The sequence below is a fragment of the Tachyglossus aculeatus genome, chromosome X1, assembly GCF_015852505.1.
Source record: "Tachyglossus aculeatus isolate mTacAcu1 chromosome X1, mTacAcu1.pri, whole genome shotgun sequence".
NCBI lineage: Eukaryota > Metazoa > Chordata > Mammalia > Monotremata > Tachyglossidae > Tachyglossus > Tachyglossus aculeatus.
In genome coordinates, this window is record NC_052101.1 from 33,343,542 (window position 1) to 33,360,829 (window position 17,288).

At 41.6% G+C, this 17,288-nt stretch overlaps 1 protein-coding gene across 3 annotated transcripts in view; it reads right to left on the bottom strand.

Annotated features, from left to right (window-relative positions):
* Positions 1-17,288, bottom strand: part of SGCD (sarcoglycan delta) — a 601,642-nt gene that overhangs the window by 297,826 nt on the left and 286,528 nt on the right. The window lies entirely within an intron of this gene.

Genomic DNA, 17,288 nt, shown 5'->3' on the forward strand with positions numbered 1-17,288 from the left:
CCAAAGAATCATTTTCATAATGTCTTATATCCTGACTAACTTCTTTTGCAGACATTAAATCCTAACTCTCTCTTCTCTGATTAGGCATGATTCGTGGTTTTTGAGCAAATAGAACACACTTTGCTATCCGTTGTCATCAGAAAGTGGAACCATCTTTGATAAAATGGATAATTAATCTCATTAAGGCGATGTAGGAATAAAAACTCTTAGCATTATAGTTGATTTAAAATGCAATAAGATGCTATTCCCTCTTCAGAGATGAGGAATTGAGAGCACAGGGATATGCTCACTTTCCACTCCGCTACCCAAAGATAGAGTCTGACATGAAATATAGGCTGTGAGATGCCAGTACGTGCACAACTGTAATGCTGGGAAAAGTTTTCTCCAGGAAACCTGAGGGAGAAATGAAAGAATTAATTAAAAAGGTGTTTCTATTTAGAGAGCCTGTGTGAAAAAGGGATTTGCATTTCTCTGAATAGGGAGAGGCCCATGGACCATGTACAGTGTGGAGGAATTGCAATGTATCTTTTCAAATGTCCCACACACCCTTCCTTCCCTCTGAACTGCATGCAGCCCAGCCCCTGGATGATCAGAGACTTTTCTCCTTCTCCTTCCTGTGGGATCTCTTTAGGAGAATGTGTTCCGGGGTTTGGTTTTCCTTTGGGTTTTTCTACAGCACAAAATGTCTCTAATTGGTTGGAGATATTTTGGGTAAGGAAGAATTAGAGTTCCCACTAACAAATTATTAGTTCCTAAATCTATAAACCCATGCAGATCTCATTCCTGGCTCATAAAAGACAATTATTTTCAGGCAGGGTATAGAGAAAAACAAAGATTTTAAAGTAAGAAAAATATACTGTACTGGAGGACTGGCTTAGGGCTCAGAACAGAAGAGTACAGCAAATCTGAACAAATCCCCTCCTCTCTGATCAAGTCATCCCATTAGCTGCCCTTAGCACTAATGTGCATATAGATTAATTTACTCCACCTGTTTATTCATGCATTTATTCACTTTTGCCTTAGTTCTTCTGTTCCTGGTTGCATTTCTTTTCTCTCTCTGCCTTCCCTACTAGGTTGTACGTTATATGAGGGCTCGGACAGTGTCTGCTTTTATTGTATGCTCCCATTCCTCTTACACACCATAAACAATACATATTAATCAATCCATTTATTGACAGCCTGTGTGCAGAGCACCGTACTAAGCCCTTGGGAGAGTACAACACAAGTTAAAGACAAAGTTCCTGCCCACAAAGAGCCTAAAAATAAAGTCTGGGTAGGGGATGGTAGACACAAATTGTTTACAAATAATGGACAGAGAAAGAAGAAAGATACAACAGGTAATGATGCAGTGCCCTGTTGGAGATGAGCCTGAATCCATCAGAACCTAATCTGAGAGTGATCTGGGTAGCGGCAGTCATGCTCTCTCATCTCTGCCAGTCATGTTCCCACTGGGGCATGGTGTGCAAAAACTGAGAAGATGGGCAGAGGTACAGCACACTGACTTTATCTTCTGTGCAGGAGCCATTCATGGCCCAAGTGCCCAGAACATAGTATTGATGAGGTGTCCACAACACCATTACTCAGAAGGCAGGTGCTTTGGGAGCCATTGCAGGCCTCCCTGACAACACTGGCCATCTAGTTTTCAGAATTCCTGCTGAGCCTCAAAGACCGTAAGGCAGAAAATGGAATTAGGACCTAGGTCTCCTAATTCCTACAGCAGTGTTCTTTTCACTGTACCAATAACATGTAACTGATAATAGCAAGAAAAATGGGGGCAGAAGTAAGTAGTAAATGCAAATCTCTAGATAGGTAAGTAATATGGGTAACTGTTGTATTGATAGGACTTGGGATGTTGGAAATAACTGGAGACCCTTTCTTCACAAAGTAGGATTTTAGGAAGGCTTTGAAGATAGGGAGAGCTACAGTCAGGTGGAACTGAAGGGAGAAGGAATTGCTGGCAGAAGGAACAGCAAGAAAAAGGGAGGTTTCCATAAAGGACCTATGCCTTTATGGACAGTGATCTTGTTATTTGGTGAATCCCATAAAAGGTCTGTGGTCATGTGGCTGGCATAGAGAGGCAACTCAATGCTTTCCCAAGTCGTTTAAATGTTGCTTTGGCCTTTACTAGTGAAGAGGGGACAGGACAGGGGAAGCTAGCAGGATTGGACCTTCCTCTGGCTCTCCTCCATGTCCTTTCCAATCCCCACACCTCCCTTTCGCTCCTCCATCTTCCGCCAAGCAGATTCAGTCACGTCAGGAATGAGCATCGTGCTAGGAAATCCCCCCAATTCCCACCCAAATCAGTTGGAATGCAAAGTTTTCAGTATGCGCACTTTAAAACAGAAAACTGATGGTGTTTTCTTCAGGGATTCTAGGGCATCTTAAATTATGAAACAACATTCCCAGAAAATGCTGTAGACACTTCAGCTGTGATTACGTCGGCCTCTGGGAGTGAGCTTTGAATATGAACAGGGAAGCCCCCTTTTCCTTGCCAGTTGGAATGCAAAGTTTTCACTATGCACATTTCCAAACAAAAACTCGAAGGGGAAGGTTTCTGTCCCAGAAGCAGTGAGATGCTGATACCACTGCTGCCATTTTCTCCATTCAAGCCCACCCTACTCTTGCGAATCAGACCCTGTCTGGGGGAGCCAATCAGATGAAACAGTGCGTAAATAGCCAGAAATCAATGCTTTTAATTGGTGGAATATGATCACAGAAGGGTTTTTTTTTTTTAAATTTGTTAAGCACTTACTATTTGCCAGGCACTGTTCTAAGTGTGGGGTAGTAGATTCAAGGTAATCAGGTTGGACACAGTCCCTGCCCCACATGGGCTCACAGTCTTAATCCCCATTTTAAAGATAGGTAATTGAGGAACAGAGAAGTGACTTGCCTGAGGTCACACAGTAGACAAGTGGTAGAGCCAGCCTTAGAACCCAGGTCCTTCCAACTACCAGGCCTAAGCTCTATCCACTAGGCCTTACTGCATCAACCTCCTCTACGATCTCCCATCCTCCTGTCTCTCCCCAATTTAATCCATACTTCATGCCGCTGCCCGGATAGTCTTTGTGCAGAAACGCTCTGGGCATGTTACTCCCCTCCTCAAAAATCTCCAGTGGCTACCAATCAACCTACACATCAGGCAAAAACTCCTCACCCTCGGCTTCAAGGCTCTCCATCACCTCGCCCCCTCCTACCTCACCGCCCTTCTCTTCTTCTCCAGCCCAGCCTGCACCCTCTGCCGCTAATCTCCTCACTGTGCCTCATTCTCACCTGTCCCGCCGTCGACCCCCAGCCCACGTCCTCCCCCTGGCCTGGAATGTCCCCCCTCTGCACATCCGCCAAGCTAGCTCTCTTCCTCCCTTCAAAGCTCTACTGAGAGCTCACCTCCTCCAGGAGGCCTTCCCAGACTGATCCCCCTCCTTCCTCTTCCCCTCCTCCCCCTCCCCATCTCCCCAACTTACCTCCTTCCCCTCCCCACAGCACCTGTATATATGTTTGTACATATTTACTACTCTATTTATTTATTTATTTTACTTGTACATATTAATTCTATTCATTTTATTTTGTTAATATGTTTTGTTTTGTTGTCTGTCTCCCCCTTCTAGACTGTGAGCCCACTGTTGCGTAGGGACCGTCTGTATATGTTGCCAACTTTTACTTCCCAAGCGCTTAATACAGTGCTCTGCACACAGTAAGCCCTCAATAAATACGATTGAATGAATGAATGAATGAATAGGCCATGCTGCTTCTAAGGTTGTCCAGAAGCTATTTCATATTCATACCTCAGCAGGCACAAACTTGTCATATGGCCAACAAGGGGTCAGAGAGGCAGGAAAATCAAGAGAAAGAGGAGTAAAAAAAGGTGTTTGGGTGGCATTTAAGAGGGTGACTTGGGGCATAATGGGGGAAGAGAGCAAATATGTGAGGAAACAGCTAGTGGAGAGTTAACATCCACTATAATACACCTTTGCATTTCCTCAAGTGCTAACTTTGCTTGTTAACACTTTCTGTCCCAACCTTCTAGGCCACTTTCATAACAATAGGAGCAGTGTTGGTATGTATGGTAACAACACCAGCCAGGAGTCATGATGCACCTCCACATGCAACAGCAGCCCTTAGCAGCTCGGGTGTCCCCATGGTTGAATTTCAAGTCTTTCTCTGCAGTCTCTGTTGAAATCATCTCCCCACACTCACTGCAGCCCAGTCCTGAGCAGACAGTCAGCAAAGTCCAGTTGACAACAGAAAAAGTAATTTGGAGAAAAACCCAACCTAGGTGTGTCATCCATGCACTTGGCTCTGTAATCTTCGGGCATTTGGTATTCACCCCACAACACTTAGGAACATATAACATATTGTAAATTATTTATGTGTATTAATATCAGCCTCCCCCTCTAGACTCGTTGTGGGAAAGGAACGTGTCTACCAACTCTGGTGTATTATACTCTCCCAAGCGCTCAATACAGGCCCCTGCATGCAGAAAGCATTCAGAAAATACACTGGCAGATCAATTGCCTTTCCTTTCATTGTGAATGCCAGGTAAATCTTTTCAGTCATGCCCTGACTCATACATTGGATCTTAGTGTCAGTAGTGTCACAACTGAAAACACAGAACACCATAACTATTTTTCCTCCTCTGAGTTTCTTGCCAAAAAAAAAAAAACAAACAGATTCAGGGAAAACACAGTCTTTGGGAAAAAAACGAAGCCAAAGAAACAAAACTTTCCCTTATTGAATTCATTATTTGCTTCCAACTGGTGGAAATTCACATTCTGATCATGATTGGATTTGATCATCTAGAGTCTCCCTTCCTATGAGATACACTAATGAAAATCGATGCGTCTAAATGTGCACCTGCCTCACTCTAATGCAGAGGCATTATCTAAAAGCCTTGGGTGGGTTTGGAGTTTCAGGCAACAAGGCTTCTTCTTTCCTGTTTCACAGGGAAACATTTCAGTACAGAACTACTAAGAAAAGCTGTCTCTCCAGGAATCCTCAAAGTCTTCCAACTGCAACATCTGGCAACAAATTAACCATATTCCACTTGAATCAATAGGCTGACATCACTTGGAGGAAATCTGTTTCTTGTTCCCTTAGGATTTCTATTTCCTGAAATATTTTTTCTACTGTCATCGTAACTACTGCCAGATCACATTGATCAGCAAATTAAAGACCACAGGTGTGTCGGAATCATTCTAGTTTGGGAAAAGTAGAAAAGGGCTCTGGGACTCTTTCTCCATACTCCACATTTTCTATTTCTGGCCACCATCCACTTCCCCCAGACCCCCTCCCTATCTCTCTTTTGCTCTTCAGCATGTCTCCTGGGGGTGGTTCCTGCTGAGTTTTCAGGTGAAACCACTGTCTCGCCAATAACCATCTGGTCTAGACTTCCAAGCTCTCTCTCTAAAGAGCTATGAGGAGATCTTAGAACTCCTGAGTGACATGAAAGACCATAAACTGGGTCTGTCTGCCCCAATAGCTCTTCTCAGCCTATCTGCTCCTCCTCAGTCCACTGGCTCTCCCACCTCGAAAAACTTCCTGCCCCGACAAACCAGTCCCTCAAAATGAAATGCTAGCATCTAAGGAGGCAGCTAGTTACAATGAAGGAAACACAATCTTTACAACATTCCTAGGTGATACTGGTCTTTAAGCTGGTGACTATGTGTTTATATACGCATGTACTCGGTAAGTGTAGATAGAGCAACAGGTAAAAAAAATAATAATAATTGTGGCATTTCCTCAGTGATTACCATGTGCCATACACACACACCATACTAAGCATTAAGGAGGAAACAAGATAATCGGATCATATACAGTCTCTCTCCCACAAGGGGCTCTCATTCTAAGGGGGATAGAGATGAGGTACAGAACCCCCATTTCACAGATAGTAGTTAAGATAGCACATAGTAGTTAAGTGGCTCACCCAAGATAAGACAGCAGGCAGGGGGCAATGCCACAACTAGAACTTAGGTGCCCTAAATCCCAGGCCCATACTTTTTCCAACAGCCTATGCTGTAAAATCAATGAGTGTCTGACAAGCAATATTGGTTATTTCCACATAATGTTTTTAACCAATATTTCCAGATTTTTATACTAATGGTGCGATGCGAGATTCTGAAACACATCCAAATTCATGGTATTTCATTCAACGAAACTTGACAAAACAAGAAGAAAGTGGGGTAATGGCATAAAGAAGCTAGCGTTTGATCCTGTAGTCATTTCTCCCTGCTACAGAGCCTACACAGGTATCTGTGAAGCTAGTGTCCTTGGGCCCAGGTCTGTGGTGACTGCATTCCAATCTATCATGCGGATGACCGTGCAGGGTGAAAGGATCATTATTAAGCAGATGTTAAACAACTTCAGTCAGTCCCCGAATTCTGTTCTCCTAGCAGCATCTTTCAGAGATTTTATTTATCTACAGGAAGCAATAGGAACTTTGTCAACAAACCTAATAAATCATTTAGTACAGCTGATGAGGCTGGCATTTCCCTGGCATCAGGCCAAAGACTTGAACCTAAGAGTCATCCGACTTCATGGTGTAAGATCAAGATGTAGCTATAATTCTATTTATTCTGATGGTATTGACACCTGACTACTTGTTTTGTTTTGTTGTCTGTCTCCCCCTTCTAGACTGTAAGTCCATTGTTGGGTAGGGAACATCTCTCTATGTTGCCGATTTGTACTTCCCAAACATTTAGTACAGTACTCTGCTGACAGTAAGTGCTCAATAAATACAATTAAATGAATGAATGAAGGAATGTAGCTACTGATTTGGGATTTATTTCCTTGAATAGTTTAATCTGTGTTATCTCCCTCTGCCATGCTTTTCCATGAAATGGTAGGATAAAGTTGGAATAATAACATTTCGAGTCAATCCTTTCAATCCAATGGGTACACTTTGAGCTAATCAACTATTTTCCAAGATGGATAAGAATATTTAAAGTGAAACATCAAATCTCCCTTCACTGACAAACTAAAATCAAACACAAGGCAAAAAATGGAAAACGAAGCGGCAGCTCACTCAACTTCCAACTCTTTTGGCTGTGCTTCTTTGTAAGGGAAAAACTGAAGCTTCTCATAGGTATGCAGCATCAGTCTTTCCTTTATCTGCTAAGAGACAATCAAGAAAGCCAAACATTCGGGACTCAGATGGAGTGCCCCTGAAGTAGCACACAATGAGACCTGAGTGGATTGTTCTATAGTTGACAGTTATTTTCGCTAGGTGACTGAATATTAGGCTGTTGGTTTTTCAATTACTGAAATAACAGATGTTTCATTTTTCATGATTTACCTGAGCATCCACATTATATTGACTGCAAAGCTTTACAAGGGAACACTACAGAACACAGGCAACTTAAGCAGCTGTTCTGTAACTAAAATGTAATTGATCAGTCTCTCCCTCTGTACACTTCACAGTTTGGAAAAAAAGCAGCTGAGTCACTAGCTTTAGGCATTCATATTTAAAATAGGGCTTTAGACCCCCTGCATTCTTATTATTTCCCTTCCAAAAGCTGAGTCAAGTTAATACAGCAGTGGAGTAATAATCACGATCAGCCCTTCTTTGTAAATCTGCCAAGTGTTGTATGAAAACACCCTCTACCACAGCAAAGATGGGCTTGAGTGGAGCTGGGTTTGGGTATCTACTAATTAAGAGGTTGCCCAGTAGTCACTTACCAATATTTCATTCATTCAAATGTATTTATTGAGCACTTACTGTGTGCAAAGCACTGTACTAAGCACTTGAGAGAGTAAACTGTAACAATGAACAGACACATTCCCTTCCCACAAAAAACTTACAGTTTAGAGGGGGAGATAGACGTTAATATGAATAAATAAATTACAGCTATGGACATAAGTGTTGTGGGGCTGGGAGGGGGGATGAGTAGACTGTGAGCCCACTGTTGGGTAGGGACCGTCTCTATATGTTGCCAACCTGTACTTCCCAAGCGCTTAGTACAGTGCTCTGCACACAGTAAGCACTCAATAAATATGATTGATTGGTTGATTGAATAAAGGGAGCAAATCAGGGTGATGTAGAAGGGAGTGGGAGAAGAGAAAAGGAGGGCTTAATAAGGGATGGCCTCCTAGGGGACGTCTGCCTTTATTAAGGCTTTGAAGCAGGGGAGAGTAACTGTCTGTAGGATATGCTCAGTGCTGGAAGCCTTATAAACAACTACCATTATTATTATTATAAACGTTTAAGGCTTAAAGTGGTCATTACTAAGATGTACATGGTAGATATCTTTGGATTAGCTGCTTCTTTCAGTACTTCTGAAATCTGGTTTGAGGAAACTCCAAACAAACATATTTATGGAAAGAATGTGTGGGATTCTACGAAGTGGCATTTTAGCCTAATCTCTTAAAGATGAGTCTTTTAAATCCAAGACAGTTAGGGCTGGCAAATAATTCTGGCAGATGACTCCACTGACTGTATTTTATTTTCATAAGGTGATATCATTAGAGAAGCAGCATGGCTTAGTGGAAAAAGGACGGGTTTGGGAGTCAGGGGACATGGTTTCTAATCCCAGCTCCTCCAGTTGTCTGCTGTGTGACCTTGGGCAAGTCACTTCACTTCTCTGTGCCTCAGTTCCCTCATCTGTAAAATGGGGATTAAGACTGTGCATACCACATGGGACAACCTGAATACCTTGTACCTATCCTAGTGCATAGAACAGTCCTTGGCACATAGTAAGCACTTAGCAAATACCATAATTATTATTATCATAATCTATATAGTTCTGGTTTTAGACAGGCTTTCCTCTATCATATAAATTGTTCACATTCAAAGAGATAATCCCCACTACCCAAATGCAGGCAATTTCCATTCTTACTTCAGAGTGTTAATGAGAACTTCCTAAATCAATCCTCTGTACACCAGTGAAAGAATTAGTCTATTAGGAATCACATTTCTTTTAGGTTTTAATGGATCCCATCAATTTCATATGTTGCAAGAAAAATCTATTTACCTATATTTTTTCCAAACAGAAAACATAAATTCAATATAATTTTAATATTTTTTTTCCTCAAATAAACATCAATCTCCCTGCTCTGACTCTGTGCATCTGCAGCTGACTTCACTGGATTCTGAGAAGAACCGCAAATAAATGAAAACAACATAAAATATTTAGTTCACAAAAATATTAAGAGAGATTTAGTTGAAGGGTATGAATTATGTTTAGTGGGCCATAGTTATAACATTAAACATCTGACACTCCTCCAAAACTCTATAAAATAAGGAATAATGAACAACAAATCAGAATGCATGCTGGATGAGCAGCCATTCGTTTCTGTCAACTGAAACAAATATTGTAACCTGTAGCTTGCCATAAGGCAAATTTTTCTCGAGATGATTTTTCTCCAATTCATGCAAATCTGGTTTCTCAATAATGATACCCAAATGTATTTGACTTTATGAAACCTATATAGCAATTCTTCTCTTTCCTTTACGGGGAAGCCAGCTTATTATGCAAAGTATGAAACCCTATTCAATTTTCATGCAGAGGGTGTGGTGCAAGAAAAGCTGAACACCATATCCAAGTAGTCACACCAAAATTTACACACTGCATTTGTAGAACTTAAAAAAAAAAATCACACTATCAAAAGACATGACAGTTACTACGGTAATTTTGGCAGCCTAGAGTTGAATAAGACTGTTCCAAAATGGTATTCCCAGTGAAGTCAGAGTTGAAGGTGCCTTTTCTAATACTTTTTCCATTGTCATTGGGGAAAAGCAGGGCTGAAGAGTCAGTCCTGTTCAATTTATTCTACGCTGCTATGCTTAAAGATGAGATGAGGGACCTGAAAGTGCTATCAGAATGCACATTTCAGCTGATGGAAAATTCTTCTAACAACGCAAATCATGGAAAGTCTTTGAGTCCAGTTGACTAGCCTAAGACTGGGCTCTACAGGCTCATAAACAAGACATGCAGATGGTTATGAACCATTTCAGAGTTGGCACAATACTATGTTTAGAGTGACATGTAAAGCCTGAAAAAAACTATGGTTTTGTACCAGCCAGCTCTGCGAAGCTAAGCTTTTTTTTCAGCAATAGATAATTTAATGTTGTCTCCAAATTCTCCTTCCTAGGCATTGAACTCTCCAGCCATGATCATACAAAAAACGTAGACGATCAAATCAAGAACACCAGCATGATATTTGGAGATTTGTCGGAATCACAGGTGGGCTGTAATTGCTCTTTTCAGCCTGGCTATATGAAGGGATATTTTAGTATTTGGCCCAATGACATAAGTTCTCTCTAGATTGTGAGCTCCTTGTGGACAGGGAAGATAATAAGAATAAGAATAATGGCATTTATTAAGCGCTTACTATGTGCAAAGCACTGTTCTAAGCACTGGGGAGGTTACGAGGTGATCAGATTGTCCCACGGTGGGCTCACAGTTTTAATCCCCATATGCCAGATGAGGTCACTGAAGCACAGAGAAGTGAAGTGACTTGCCCAAAGTCACACAACTGACAATTGGCAGAGTCAAGATTTGAACCCATGACCTCTGACTCCAAAGCCCGTGCTCTTGCCACTGAGCCACGCTGCTTCTCTATCAACTAATGATAATAATAATAATACTGATGGAATTTGTTAAGTGCTTACTATGTGCATGGCACTGTACTAAGTACTGGGGTAGACACAAGCAAATCAGGGCTGAATGGTTGGCTTGCATAATCAATACGATAAGTTCATATTTTTCTATCATTTCACTGCTCTTCACCACACTTGAGGCTTATTGTTTATTTTTCACATCTGTTCTCTTTTAAAGAAATACAATTATCCATGGGCATCCCTGCTTACAAATATAATTAGACCATATGGCCAGGATGATGAGTAGATTGGTTGAGGCAGTAAAGCATACAAAAAATGCTGGTTCGAACACTTAGACCTTGCCACTTAGTAGACTGAAATTTTTGGGATCCCCTGGTGATGTCAGAACTGAGGATGCCCTGTTCAATCACGGACATAGAGTAGAGCCCTGTTGTATAGAAGGCTCAATCTCAATTAACCTAGTCTATAGAGGCAAGTTCAGATGATGTCTGAGCATCCAGAAGCTTCCACAAGATTCTGATCTTCAGGCAAACTGTTTCAAATCAACAAGCTAGGATATCATCAAGTTGTGGGACTAGTTATCTGTTTTTATACCAAATCCATTTGGGGGCTGGTCTTTCCCATGTTGGGAAGGGATTTGGCACCAGGTATTTCATATCCAGCGGTTTTATTTTCAACTTCCAGCTTCCCTCTGCCATGGTTCCTACTGCTTCGTCCTGGTGCTCAAATGCAGAACCAGTAATCACAAGAACCTGGTAAGGAGATGCTATGGCTTTGCAACAAGGAGGGGTGAGGGGAGAAAGGGTGTATCGGAAGCCCTTGTGGAGCGTAGGCTGCTCCGATGGAGGTCGGGTGTCTGAGTGCCTCAGTACATATGTGTTTGGGGGAGCAGACTTCCCTATGTCTCAGGGGAAATGAATGGCCAACAGGCTGCACTTCAGCATAATGCACCCAATCAAGGAACTGCCAACACCTGGGAAACAGAGTACCTGGAGCTACAAAGCAAAACAATGCTTGAGGTTCACTTATTCACTGAAAGCTTACTGTGTGCAGAGTACTGTACTAAGTGCTTGGAAGAGTATAATGCAACAAGAAACAGACACATTTCCTTCCCACCAGTGTGGGGAGTGTGGGGATTCTTTAGGAAGTTCAGAGTCTCACCATTTCCTGGAGATGCTCCTAGAAGACCTAGAGGACTTCCCAGAAAGAATCAATCAGTTAGCACTTATTAAATGGAAATACCTTACTAAATAGTTGGGAGGATACAACTGATAGCAAGTTCCCTACCTATGAGGAGCTTACAGTCCAGAGAGGTAGACAGACATTAAAATAAATTACACCTATGTAGATGTGCTTAAATTAATTAGTGGCATTTACTGAGTGCTTATTGTGTGCAGAACATTGTACTAAGGGCTTGGTACAGTATAACAGAGTTGGTAGACATCTTGGTAGTTGGTAGACAGGATTCCCTGTCCACAAGGAACTCCTAGTCTAGAGGGGGAGACGGACATTAAAATAAATTAATTACGGCCATATATATAAGTGCTGTGAGGCTGAAGGTGGGGTAAAAATCAAGCGCCTACTGTTCCAAGTGCACAGGTGATGCAGAAGGGGGAAGGAGTAGGAAAATAAGGCATTATTCAGGGAGGCCTCTTGGAAGAGATATGACTTTAGTAGGGCTTTGAAGGTGGGGAGAATAGTGGTCTTTCAGATATGAAGGGGGAGGGAGTTCCAGGCCTGTGGGAAGACCTGGGAAAAATGTCAGCAGAAAAACAGACAAGATCAAGGTTTATAGAGTAATTTCATGTTAGAGGAGCAGAATGTGAATGTTGAGTTGTTGGAAGAGATAAGTGAGATAGGAAGGGGAGAGCTGATTGAGTGCCTTGAAGATGACGGTAAGGAGTTTCCAAGCTTTTGACAAACAAATCATAGACCAGGCTAAAAATGTAAAATGAGGTGCCAGTTCCCTACCAATCACGATCAGTGGGCTAAACGAGGAAGTGGAAGCTAAGGTAACTCATATCTTCAGAAGTCTGGGACAATCAGGCTCTTTTCTCAGGCTGCCCAATCCCTGCAACTCAAAAGGCAGCGTCCACTTTAAAAGCCAGACAATTCAGCATAACCTTGCACTTGGGTTGTGACCTTTGGGCATTTGCTTTTTGCCCTGCGCTCAGCTCCAGAGTATTTATTTACATATCTATTAATTATATACGATAAATTATTTATTTATATTGTCTGTCTTCCTCTCTAGACTCTAAGCTCTTCATGAACAAGGAACATGTCTACAAACTCTGTTGTACTGTACTCTTCCAAGCACTTAGTACAGTGATCTGGACACACTAAATGCTCAGTAAATACCATTGATGATAATGATGTTTATAATAATAATAATGTTGGTATTTGTTAAGCACTATGCACAAATCACTGTTCTAAGCACTGGGGAGGATACAAGGTGATCACGTTGTCCCACATGGGGCTCACAGCTTAATCCCATTTTACAGATGAGGTAACTGAGGCACAGAGAAGTTAAGTAACTTGCCCAAAGTCACATAACTGACAGTTGGCAGAGCCGGGATTTGAACCCATGAACTCTGACTCCAAAGCCTATGCTCTTTCCACTGAGCCATGCTGCTTCTCCACCACCTAAGGCGGCACTGTCTTCATAATACCGCTACCTGCAGTTTGGTTGGTAATGTCTGCTTTGTGACCTTGGGCAAGTCATTTAACTTCTCTGTGCCTCAGTTCCCTTATCTGTAAAATGGGGATTAAGACAGTGAGCCCCATGTGGGAGAGGGACCGTGTCCAACCTGATTTGCTAGTATCTACCCCAGTGATTAGTATAGTGCCTGGCACATATTAAGTGCTTAACGAAGACCATTATTGTTAATTATTATTATTATTATTGAGGGAGCGATTTAGGGCATCTGCTGAGGCCATCCATGAGGCCCTGGGCAGATGCGCCATCAGCTCCTGCTTTAATCCAGCCCTGCCTATAGGAATTTAAAAGTGTCTCATTCTTTACACAGACCTACCAAAGAAATCAAATCTTAAGTGAGCTGTTCCATCCATGTCATTCATAAGCCACAGTGAATAACAAATTGCAAGATGAGATTGTAAATAACGAGCCCCTAGAGCCAGTTACCAACACTGAGGTAATGCTTGTCATAATACAACTTTACTATATGGGACAGTTGCGGATTTCCAAGGAGGTTCTTTGAGGTATGCTATAATGAAATGCTTGGCCCCCAGCAGGGCATAAAAATGTTTTCTAGTCTGGGGAAAGCACAACTTTATAGTGTGAAGCAGTGGATGTTCGGTGTACTACCTAATAGGCTGACCAGCCTGGTGATCAGTGATCAATTCCCAGGGATACTACATGATACTGCAACACAGAAACAAAAACATCCACTGGCTATAGACAAACCCAATAACTTGAAAAGGACGCTCTTTACATGGTCACAATATGAATGAAACTGTTGGTGACATATTGGTCACTTCAGGCTCACCCTCACATGGTTATTAGACAAATTCACCATTTTCAAACCTGAAGGGCAGCTGTAAAAGATTCAGGGATATGAAAAGCTACAAAAAATCAAACTGTTTCCTATTACAGTCTTGGTATTTGAGGCACTTTATGATTTCAAATGAAATTTTATGGGAAAGATCATATTAATCAAAGCCACATGTTGAGTTTTAGGATTATTTAATTACAGCAATCTATTCTAATGGACATTTCAAATATAAGCCAAACTGCAATGTACAGCCTTAACCTAATTTATCTGTAGGAAGAAAAAAATGTCGTTTCATTTAAGAAAAGGAGTCAATTAATAATTTATAATAAAACAAATCAGTCTTATCCATCTATGCCAGCACCTCCAAGGAACACAGGTGCCCACAAAGATAGGTTACCATTTGACCTGTGTTGCGGAGATCAGAAATGGTCACTCTAGAACCGTAAGAGTTGAATAAGATGTTATAGCACAGTAACGCTGAAATTGCTCAAGGCCAGAACCGTTTCCTGGTATGCCCACCTGCCAGAGATAAAGTCTCCGAGCCTTGAAGACTCATCAATGAATCAATCGGTCCTATTTGCTGAACATTTACTGTGTGCAGAGTACTGTACTAAGCGTTTAGGAGTGCACAACACAATATAAACGACACATTTCCTCCCCCAAACAAGTAACCTTCTAGACCAAGACCCGTTGTTGAAACTGCATATGTTCCTAGTGTGGACTACTCCTCATGATTTTCTTCACTGCCACTGGTGGGTATCTCTGTGTTCACAGGAAAGACCCTGGACTGATGGTTTGCCCAACAAATGTATCAGCGACACCCTGTCCTGTGTAGTCCTTGGATTCCCAGCCTAAGATTCAGGGTATCCTGGAGATTTGAGATGGCTGCCATGGGACTCAGCTTTTGTGTGTGCATCCTGTCGCTGTTCTAAATTTTCCAAGTCTGTATCCTTTGCAACTGCTGTGATTTGCAAGTGTATCTTTTAGCAATAACAATAACAATAATGATGGCATTTATTAAGCGCTTACTATGTGTAAAGCACTGTTCTAAGCACTGGGGAGGTTACAAGGTGATCAGGTTGTCCCACGGGGGGCTCAAAGTCTTAATCCCCATTTTACAGATGCGGTACTGAGGCATAGAGAAGTTAAGTGACTTGCCCAAAGTCATACAGCTGACAATTGGCAGAGCTGGGGTTTGAACCCATGACCTCTGACTCCAAATCCCATGCTCTTTTCACTGAGCCATGCTGATTCTCGTAGCAATGATTACTATTGACTCTCTTGACTAGAAGTAAAGAGTTTGTTCCCAGCCTGAAAACCAGAGTTTGTCTTGTGGTCTTTGTGCACACACCTTAATCAACTGCACATTAAATCTTTGGTGCTTCCTCTGGGTAAGACCAACTCTCCCCTGGGTCGGGGGTCTGACCACCGATCTGACGGAGAATTCCCCTGACCCTCTACACACCAACACACCCTGGAAATTTTCCCAGAGTCTATATGTCTCTCAGCACCCACCTCTGGTTGTCTCCTGATGCCAAATGTCCTATTTAGAAAGGGCAAGCTAAATTAAAGAAATAAACTCATATTTTCCAATTCAAAGAACATTTTCTCCCCATGTTTGTTCATTTCATTTTTCCTTGCACATATGCATGATCAGAGAAAGGACGTAAGGTAATGAGATTGCTTTTCTGCCTGAAACAGAAGTTCACATTCAAAGGAATGGTTTAATCCATGCCAATCTTGGCCACATGAACAATTACCCAAATCTGGCCTGCTGTAATTGCCCTATATAATTAATTTTGGCTGCTTTCTTTAATTATTATAACCCATGAAATATTTTTCCTCCATAAAGGAAAAGTTACCTATTGGGAAAATATATATGAGCTAAAGATTAAACCTTTCATTCCCCATTTTATTGGCTTAGCTCCTGATATACTCATGTCCCAGTATATTGCACTTCAACCCATATGAAAGCTGTTTCCTTCAAAAATTAGGACAATGACTGCCTTTAGGTAGTTAAGTTAGTTCTCCATTTTTGATCCCACTTTAACAGACATTTTCCACATTTATTGCTGGAGACCTTTGAAGGGTTAGATCTCTACAGGTCCATTTGACTGAATGAATACACTGTTTGCCATATGTCCACTTTCACATCTTGAGAGCTGCACTGATCACACCACATCATCATATTTCAACTGGCATTTTCATTGATCTTTCATTTTACAGCTGTCCACGTTATACCAAGTTATAAGCTCAATGTAAGCTCAGAGGTACCTCTTAATCCTCCCTCACTTTTTGTCTCACTATTGGCTGGCTCGGCCAGATTCTGTCATACAGCCTGTGAATGTGTTCATTTTCCCAGCTTACCTGCCATTTGGAACAACCTCCTGGATGTCATCTGGAACTGATACTTCATTGTCCTCCTCAAATGCATCATATAATAGGCACTGAATTATGCTAACAACCTCTCCCTTCTCCTCTTCCTACCCTGGAGCAGGTGGGCATGTTTCAGTGAAGAAATTCCTCCATGGCATAAGCCTGTATCCATGGTTTTAGCTCATTCTGACTTTTCTCCTCCTCCTAATAATAATAATAATAACAATAGTCATTTTGTTAAGTACTTGCTATGTGCCAAGAGCAGGGGTAGTTACATGGTAACCATGTCCCATATGGGGCCCATAGTCTAAGTAGGAGGGAGAACAGGTATCGAATCCCTGTTTTGCAGATGAGGAAACCGAAGTACATAGAAGTTAAAGAAACTGCCCAAGTCATACAGCAGAGAAGTGGCAGTCACGATTAGAAACCAGGGCTTCTGACTTCCAGGGTCATCTCCAGCCAATAGGGAACACTGCCTACTACATGACAGAGGACCACTATCACTGTATACAAAATAGTCTTTTTTTTTCCCTCCTCAAAAACTGGTGGAGAAGTGGAAATTATGAGGTGGAGATAATTATGTGAATAAATTTGGTATATTTATCTTTAAATATATACATTACACTTAGGAAAGCAGCCTTTGCAGGGATGAAAGGGTTAAAAATTCACTAATTTGCTTAGATGCTTTATTGGATTTAAATAGTCTAAAAAGTTGTACATTAAAATATCCTCAAATATAACTTATTGTATTTTGTTGCAGTTGATCATGGGATCGGCATGTTTTATGAGGTTTTAAAAATCTCCCTTTGTATGCTATCTGAAGGATATTATGATGTCAACTTTTGGGC